The sequence below is a fragment of the Hevea brasiliensis genome, chromosome 8 (genome assembly GCF_030052815.1).
Source record: "Hevea brasiliensis isolate MT/VB/25A 57/8 chromosome 8, ASM3005281v1, whole genome shotgun sequence".
NCBI lineage: Eukaryota > Viridiplantae > Streptophyta > Magnoliopsida > Malpighiales > Euphorbiaceae > Hevea > Hevea brasiliensis.
In genome coordinates this window covers 47,059,179-47,068,703 of record NC_079500.1, presented here as the reverse complement: position 1 = coordinate 47,068,703, position 9,525 = coordinate 47,059,179, and the positions used below count along the sequence as shown (strand labels likewise).

General features: G+C 35.9%; 1 non-coding gene across 1 annotated transcript; it reads left to right on the top strand.

Moving 5' to 3' along the window:
* The first annotated feature begins 1,945 nt into the window (after positions 1 to 1,945).
* Positions 1,946 to 2,052, top strand: LOC131182741 (small nucleolar RNA R71). The gene has a single exon (XR_009151001.1). It is a non-coding gene; the product is annotated as a small nucleolar RNA R71 (small nucleolar RNA).
* The last annotated feature ends 7,473 nt before the right edge of the window (positions 2,053 to 9,525 follow it).

Genomic DNA, 9,525 nt, shown 5'->3' with positions numbered 1-9,525 from the left:
AATTTCTTGCAATTTCTAACTCAATTTATGCTCTTAACATAAAATAAAAAGAGAGAGAATGGATAACTAGCACTAACCTCAATTGAAGAGTTCCTAAGCTTTCCCTAACTTCAAATTTTCCACTTCTTTTTGCTTCCTTAAGCTTGCCCAAGGTGCAAGGATAAATTTTAGTAAAGGGGGTAAGTGGTTTTATGGTGAATTTAAGTGGAAATTGGAGCTTTGGTTGAAAGAAAATGGTGGACTATTCTCTCTCTCTCTCTCTCTCTCTCTCTCTCTCTCTCTCTCTATGGTTCGGCCACAACAGGAAGAAGAAGATGGATGATTGTTTTTTTTTTCTCCAATTTTTGACTTCTTTTCTTCTTTTTACTAAGGTTTAAGTATGCTTGTTGAGTTTTGAATGGTTAGCACATTTTTATTGTATCATGCTTGCATATGCATGATGTCATAATTAAGCTTTTACTTTTATTTTCTTTTTCTTTCTTTTCTACTCATTTTTAATTAAATTTTTAGCCATATTTATTCATACTTTAGGATATTAACCTCACTCACTTAAATGGACATGTTGGACAAAAATCACCTCTGAAGGCGAAATGACCAAAATGCCCTTCATTCTGCTCATTGAGCTAAAATTCTCTTTACAGATTTATAAAATTTTTTTGGCATTATTTTGTCATCGAAGACTCAATAACTCTCCACTGGAGTCTCAAAAATTATTTCACAGGGTTTTCCCAGGGGTCTAAGGTCGCTAACTGTCTTCATAGTTATTTCCCGTTAGGTCACCCATCATCGGAGCACCGACTCGTTTAACCTTAGTGTATTTCATTACTTAAAATTTTCCTTAATTTTTCTTATCATTATTTAGTTTTTTTTTATAACTCTTCACTCTAGTTTAAATATGGTTTCAGACATTCTGGCTGTCTGGACAAACATTAGTCACCGAAACAGTAGAATGTACGGACTTGCTAAAGTGAGGGTGTTACAGATATGGCTTTAGTAGTTTCTTTTTCTTTCTTGCTTCCTCTTCCTAGTCCTTTTTGGGTTTTTCCTCTTTCTCCTTTGCTTGGCTTTTAGATTTTTCAGAAGTTTTCTCAGTTGGTTCTTCTTCTGACTATTCTAGAACTCTTCCACTCCTCAATGTAACTGCCTTACAATGCTCCTTTGGGTTCATCTCTGGTTGACTAGGCAATTTACCAGCAGCCTTGTTTGAAGAATTTGCTTGCTGAGCAATTTGATTTTCAAGCATCTTATTGTGGGTGGCAAGTTGGTCCATCCTGAAAGCTAGCTATTTGATCATTTCATTCTGTTATTGCCGGGCTACTAGGAAGCCTTCCATCATGGATTCCATAGTCAACTTTGGTTCAGGACATTGGTTCTGAGGAGGTGGCAGTGGCTGTGTAGGATTTGGTCCCCTATTCTAAAATCCTGGGGGTGGTCTGTATTCTTGTTGTTTGTTCATTAGCTCATTCTGTAAATTGGACCATGAGAAATTAGGGTGGTTCCTCCATCCAGGGTTGTACGAATTTGAATATGGATTATTGGGCTGCCTCTGGTTGAAGTTCCCTCCGTTATTCACATAGTTCATCTGTTCTGTGGAGAGTTCATTGAAGTTGTTACATTCAGAATTCATATATCCTTCTCCACTACTATCATAGTATTGGTTGTTCATCCCTATAGCATTGGCTTGCATTCTGTCAAGCCTTCTTGTGAGCTGGTCAAATTGAGCATTTATCATGCTTAGGGCATCCACTTCCAGGATCCTTGCCATTCTCCTTGTATCCCCTCTTTCATTTAACCACTCGTAGTTGTGATACACGACCCTTTCCAGAAGTTCAAGTGCTTGTCCACTATTTTCTCTATCAGGTCACCTTCTGCAACTAAATCTACTGTGCTCCTTGTAGAGGGTAGTAGCCCATTATAAGAGTTTTGAACCAGGAGCCAAGCCTCTATGCCATGGTGTGGACATTCTCTCTGTAGGTCTTTATATCTCTCCCATACATCATAGAGTGATTCACCTTCCTTTTGCCTAAAGGTGTTGAGTTCAAACCTCAATTTTGTAGTCTTTATGAGTGGGAAATACCTTACTAGAAAAGCTTGTGAGAGGTCTTCCTAAGTGGTGAGTGTTCCAGCTATTTGAGAAAGTAACCACTTCATTGCTCTATCTCGAAGGGAAAATGGAAATGCTCTGAGTCTTATAACTTGATCAGAGACTCCATTCAACTTGAATGCGTCACATAGGGCAAGAAAGCATTAGAGGTGGTAATGTGGATCTTTTATTGGTGAACCCCCAAACTGGGTCTATTGGATCATCTGGTGCCATGTCGGTTTTAATTCAAAATTGTTGGCATCCACTGTGGGTCTTGTAACACTAGGTTGGAATTCTTATATAAATGAAGCTCTATAGTCTTTCAAGAGTCTTGGCTTATTATTGTTGTTATCAGCCATGATTGGAGTTTCTGGATTTTCTTGATCTTGTTCTTGGTGTTTCCTTTCTCTCCCGATTGCTCTCAGAGTTCTATCTATCTCGTGATCCAAGTCCAAAACTTCTTCTTCTGTCTTTGCTCTGGTCATGCACCAGACCAAATGCCTGAGAGAAAATAAAAGAAATAAAACAAATTAAATAAAACTAAATAATAAATATAAATGCCTAAACTAGCTAAATTGCCTACCACTTAATATTACTAAAGCTAAATTCCCCGGCAACAGTGCCAAAAACTTGTTTGCTGGTTTCACAACCACCGCAAGTGCATGGATCGCTAACAAGTAATAGAGTAGTGAGTAGAGTATCGTTCCACGAGGAATTTAATTAGTAAGTACTAAACTACACAGCAATTTTGACTGTCTAGGCTACCAATTAAAATGGGAGAGTGAATTGAATCTATCTTGGATGTTGGAAATTAACCTTGAATAAAACTGTCTATTAAAACAATTCCAAAATTAAGATTTTGTACTTTAACCTTATTATGGATTTTAATCTTATTTATTCATTGGATTAAGTATCGTTACTTTGATGGAAATTAATCCTAAGATATCTTAAGTCCTCTCTCAAGGCACCTAAGGTGTGTTTCGATTAGAGCTAAACCCTACTTTCGTTAGTGATTAGTCCTAATAAGAACCCTTTAAGATTTATGATTAATTATGGAGCTCCATAAAGGTCATCAGCCTATCTCTAGGTAAGATTTTCTAGGTTCAAAATCCCATTTTCTAATATTAATCTTTACCTTTCAGTCCTTCAATTAATATTTATAATCAATATTAAGTTGGCACCGATATGTAGCATGCATTTAGCTCACAAGAAATTGAATCAAAAAACAAAACTCAATTCCAATAAATAAAACTCAAGATAAATCCATAACAGTGATTACGAGTGTTACTCTCCTAATTCCAAAATTAAGAGATTACTCACTCATGGTGAGTTTAACAAACATAATAGAAATAAAATAAAAGAACATGAAATATCCACTTAAAGAAATAGAATAAAAGAACCAAAGAGAATCTGTAGCTTTGATCTTGTGAAACTTCAGCTGAGGGTTCTTCCTTAATGCCGATGCACTATTCTTCTAGACAGCTGTGTGAAAAATAGTAAAGGTGATATTGTCTGATTCCCTTTCCTCTGCTTTATGTTGCTTCTATTTATATACAATGTCTAGGGTTAGGTTTTCAGAGTTCTAGCAGCATTAGAAGTCTCTTTTTTTTTTTATCAAAAATTAGAGCTGGAGCCAAATTAGGAAACTGGCTGTTGCGTGATACACTGCCCGTGTGTCACTACACGACCAAGGCCGTGTAACTTACTGGAGCTTGAATTGTTGCATCTTGTATCGAGACAAGACTTTACACAGACCTCAGGTAGTTACATAGGCCTGATTACACAGCCCGTGTACTTTTGTACTTTTGAGAAATCTTCAAGACTGGCCCGGTAGAGACTTACACGAGTCTTTATAATTTACACGGGTCATGGTACACGGCCCGTGTGCTTTGTTTCTTCCTTGGTTCTTTGGCTTTCTCTTAACAGTAGGTTACATGGGTCTGTGGCTTTGCTTACATGACCCGTGTAAGGTGTATCAGCAACACTTCTTTATCCTTTGGTCTTTCCAAGCTTTCTTCTTTGCTCCTATGCCTTAGAACTTCATCAAAACACCTGGAAACATACAAAAAACGTAGAATTCAGAGCTTGGCAATGAAATTTACAAAAATTGATGAAATTGATGATTATGCATGGTTTTACTTATCTAAATGCTATGAAATATTATACAAATGTACTTAAGAATATTTATATAATACAAGTGTATCAAATACCAGTGGACCATCCCAGAACATAGCCAATATTACAGTTGATCAATATTTTCAAACGATTCGAACATGTTCCAAGTAGTAGAATTTGAAAAGGTAAACGTGAACTCAACTTTTGTGGTTTTTACCTATTTTTATGCTAGTTGATTAATCTATAAAATATTATTGACTTAGTTAAAGTAAGTGAAATGAATTTAATTAATACAAAAATAATGTAGAGGACCTCCAGAAAGATTTTCATAAGTTTTAAAGTAGTGAAAATAATTAATTGGACTGTAAAAAAGTTAGGGACCAGATTAGAGATTGACCAACTAGACTATTATGTGGTGTATATGTGTCACACCTTATCCCTTGTAAGGCACGACATGTTCCCGTAATATACCTAATGAATTACCGAACTCCACTTACTGATAACCCATTAGTTATACTACAAAGGATTTTAAAATAAACCATAGCTTTTTATCTTATCAATTCTTTTGCGGAAAATTGCATGAGAATAGTTAAAATTCCATGTAAACATTCATTGGAAATAATGATAGACTAAATATTGTAAAAGTTACATTTTCATCAGTCTCAAAGTAAAATACAAAATAGTTGCAAACTCAAAATGTGATAGCAATGCAATGCTTTTAAATACAAACTGCTCAATATCCGTACATCCATACATATAGGTAAAAAATACATCCAAAGAAATCACAAGGGTATACCTAATGTAAATACCCATAAACAATACCAAAATGCTTCTTTCAAGTCTCTCACTAGGCAGCCTTCTCTTTTCCCTTACCTGCGACAGCATAAAGAAGCTATTGCTGAGTATATCACTCAGTGGTGCACAACTAGTAACTTTAAAACTTAGGGTAAAACGCAATTTGTTAAAGCATAATAAATCACATTTTTTTTAAGCATGAAAACTTCACAATAGTTCTAAGTCCAAAAAGGCCATTTATTGGAATAAAATTTCAAATGAGAAATCACACTTCATAAATCACAATTCACAAAGCATTAGTGTTGCCAACATTAACACACTGTTTAGGCCATGGCACAAAATTTTACGATCAGTGCCGTGTTGTACACCACAATAAAACAATCTCAACCTCACTAACCGTTATTAATGAGGGAAGGGCTAGCTAGCTAATGAGTACTCATGTAGTCTTACCCCACTAACCGTTATTAGTGGGAGACATAATCAATATCAATTATCAACCCCAAGTAGCCATTACTACTGGGGAGTTCCGAAAGGGATTGTCATGCTAACTGTGGTTTCAAAACAATTTCCAAAAATTTCCCACTCAACAATCACATTTATAAACCAATAAACACATTTAAATTCATCACAATATTCATATAAAGGTGGCAATACCCAAATTTCTTAAATGCAAGAGAAAAATCATATTTCAGTCAAAGTAAACTTGTTCAAAGCAAACTCATTCAATTTAACACATTCCAAGCAATTTACAAGTTTAAAAACGAAGAAAAGGTTAATTGTGCACAAACCTTCAATGCTCTCCTTTCTCTTTACTCACTATTCCTTGTCTGTCCTAACCTCTTTCTCTATTGAAAATACACAAATAGAATGTCTCAATACACATCTCAATTGCTGCCAAGAACTCATTACATGAATGTCTAATGCATCCAAAATTAGCTTTGCAAAATTTAGAGAGTTTTGGTTTTGGGCAGCTTGGTGTCCCAATCTTTGAACTCAATTTTTACCTAGTTTCGATCATAATTTGGTGAGGTCTTCTTCATGAAAATTGTTCATCTGGGTCTCAACTTTAGTTTCCTTTTTGAATTGCCTAATTCGGAGCTGCGTAGCTCAAGCTATGGCTAAAACATGGTTACTGTTTACGTTACAATTCACCCTGCAGTTTCAGTTTTAGCAGATTGAACGATCCAAATTCGTTCATCAATTTGATAAAATTAAGTCCATAAATTGGTCTAATGTTCTTCACACGAAATGTTCTACTATGTCTTTGGTTTCTATCGGTTCAAGAATCGCCTAAATTGAAGTTTTCTAGGGAGAGTTATGGCCATGCAAAATTTACTGTTCATATGATAAATCTGCAGATTCTAGATTTTCTGCAGATTTGATGATTCAACTTTGCTTAGCAATTTGATTGTGTTAAGTCCATAATTTGGCCTTAAGTCCCTCATATGAAATGTTCTACTATGTTTTAAGTTTCCATTGATTCAAGAATCACTTAAATTGGAGTTTTCTAGTGAGAGTTATCGTGATGCAAAGTGTACTGTTCACGTGCCTAATTCTGCAAGTTCCAAAATTTTGTCTCCAAGTTTAAGTCAAGTTTTAGGCAATTTCTGGGCAGTTTTTGGGTTGGGTCTCTTTATAAAAATTTTAGCCCTATGTCTTAAGTTTCATTTCCAATTGGTTTCTCACCAATTGGAGTTATGCTTAATTTATGGGCTGTCAAACACACTGAACTTAGTGTGCAAATTCTGCCCTAGGTTCAAATTTTCATTTCTTCAATTATTCCCACTAACCAACCTCAATTCACATTTAATTCACCCAAAATGATTATAATTTAGCATTGACACATCAATGACACTTCCTAGCACAAACCCCGCAATTTTCAAACACCAAAGTTTGTAATTTTTCCTAATCCTACCATTTCATTACTTCCATTCATCAACTCAATGTCAATTCAAACTAAATAAGCCTCAAATGATCATAATTTAACACTACATACACCAATTTCACTCTTTAGCACTAAAGCTCTAATTTTCCTATGAACCCTAATCTCCCATAATTAAATTTATACACATTTCATGCAATTTCTTTGCCCCAATTATGTATACTACTTCAACTAAGCTTAATCTCATCATCAATTTCATTCGAAGACATCAAATCCTAACTTTTCTCCAATTTGGCTAAAACCCTAGTTTAGATTCCATACATGTTTTCTTTCATTTTCTTATGAAATTTCATCACAATCTAACTTAATTTAAGGTTTGTATAACTAAATGAGCATTAAAGAACTTACCTTTTGATGACTTCCTTCCAACTTCCCAAATCTTCAATTTTCTTCTAATCTCTTGTTTCTCCTTGCTTTTAATCTCTCAATCAAAGATCTCTTTGATGTTTACTATAAGTTAGATGGAAAACTCATGAAAGATAAGTAAGGGATTGAACTTGGAGGATGGGTGTCTATGGAGGAGGAAGAAAGAAGAAGAAAGAAATAATGAAAGAGGGAGAGGGGAGGTGGGGCGGCATGAATGGGAGAGGAAGGGAGGGTTTTGTCTTCTTTTATACCTATTTTATTTCTTTTAATTAACAATTGAATTTAATTATCAAAAGTCCATAAGTCATAATTTTAAATTTTGTCTTAATGAAAATGAAAATTTAAGTTTTCATTTCTTAAATTTCCCCTTACACATTTTTACTTGAATTTTTGCTCAAAATTTTATTCAAAATTCAATTTATTATTTTCATTTACTTAAATTGACATTTTGATCAAAAATCAACTCTTAAAGTGAATTGACCAAAATGCCCCTTATCGGGTCATAATCCCTCTTTTACAATATACTTGGTGAGTCCTTATATTTTTAGGTCACTTGAATTTTTATTGTGTCTATCTCAATTAATTTTTTATTTATTTTTTGTCCTCTAGGTGTCTTTAATAGTGCTAGTCACGGACCAAAAATGGTACTATTTATAACTCGGAGGTTCGAGGTGTTACAATTCTCCCCTCCTTAAAAATAAATTTCGTCCTCAAAATTTACCTAGTCTCAGTCTCTGAATAGCTGTGGGTGCTGTCTCCTCATATTCTCCTCATGCTCCCATGTAGCCTCTTGGCCTGAATGATGGTTCCATAGCACTTTCACTAGAGGTATTTGCTTGTTCCTCAGCTGCGTCACCTCATGTGCCAAGATCTTTATGGGCTCTTCATTATATGTCAGGTCTGGATTGGCCTCAATCTCCTCTACTGGCAAAATGTGAGAGGGCCCTAATCTGTACCTGCTCAACATGGAGACACGAAAGATATTGTGAGTCTTTTCCAACTCCAGAGGAAATGCAAGTCTATATGCCAATGGACCTACTCTTTCCAGAACCTCATACGACCCAATGAAGCGAGGACTTAGTTTCCCCTTTCTACCAAACCTCATGATCCTTTTCCATGGGGAAACTTTCAATAACACCTTGTCACCCACACTGTACCGAATATCTCTTCTCTTTAGGTCAATGTAGGACTTCTGTCTATCCGTTGCAACTTTGAGCCTGTCTCTAATGAGCTTAACCTTTTCTTTCATCTACTGCACTAATTCTAGGCCAATCAACTTCCTCTCGCCCACTTCATCCCAACACAAGGGAGTTCTATACTTTCTGCCATAAAGTGCTTCGTATGGAGGCATCTCGATGCTTGACTGATAACTGTTATTGTAGGCAAATTCAATTAAAGGCAAGTGTGTGTCTCAACTCCCTTCAAACTCAATCACACAGGCTCGAAGCATATCCTCCAAAATTTGAATGATCCTTTCAGATTGGCCATCTATCTGTAGATGAAATGCTGTACTGAAGTTTAATCTAGTTCCTAGGGCTTTTTGGAGACTACCCCAGAATCTAGAAGTGAACCTTGGGTCTCTGTTCGACACAATAGACACTGGCACTCCATGTAACCTCACCACATCATCAATGTATATTTTGGCCAATCTTTCCAAGCTGTAATCCATCCTCACTGGCAAAAAGTGTGTAGACTTGGTCAATCTATCAATAATAACCTAAACTGCATCATGATTCTTTTATGTACGTGGAAGTCTTGTCATGAAATCCATAGTGATTCTTTCCCATTTCCACTCGGGAATTGGCAACAGCTATAGCAACCCTGCAGGCACTTGGTGTTCTGCCTTTGCTTGCTGATAAGATAGGCATTTGGCAACATTTTCTGCAATGTCTTTCTTTATTCCTCACCACCAATAGTGCTCTTTCACACTTCTGTACATTTTGGTTCCACCAGGGTGCATTACAAACAGTGAATCATATGCTTCCTTTAAAATGATCTGCCTCAGTTCAACATTCTCTGGAATGCACATTCTGCCCTTATATAACAACAAGCCCTCATCATTTACTGATAATTCTGGTTTCTTGCCATCCCGAGCCTCTTCCATCAACTTCAAATACTTATCATCCTTCTGTGCAACTACTTTAATTTGTTCTACCAGCATTGGCTTCACTTGCCAAGTAGCTACCATCTGACCATCTTCATTAATCTCCAAATTAGCATGCAA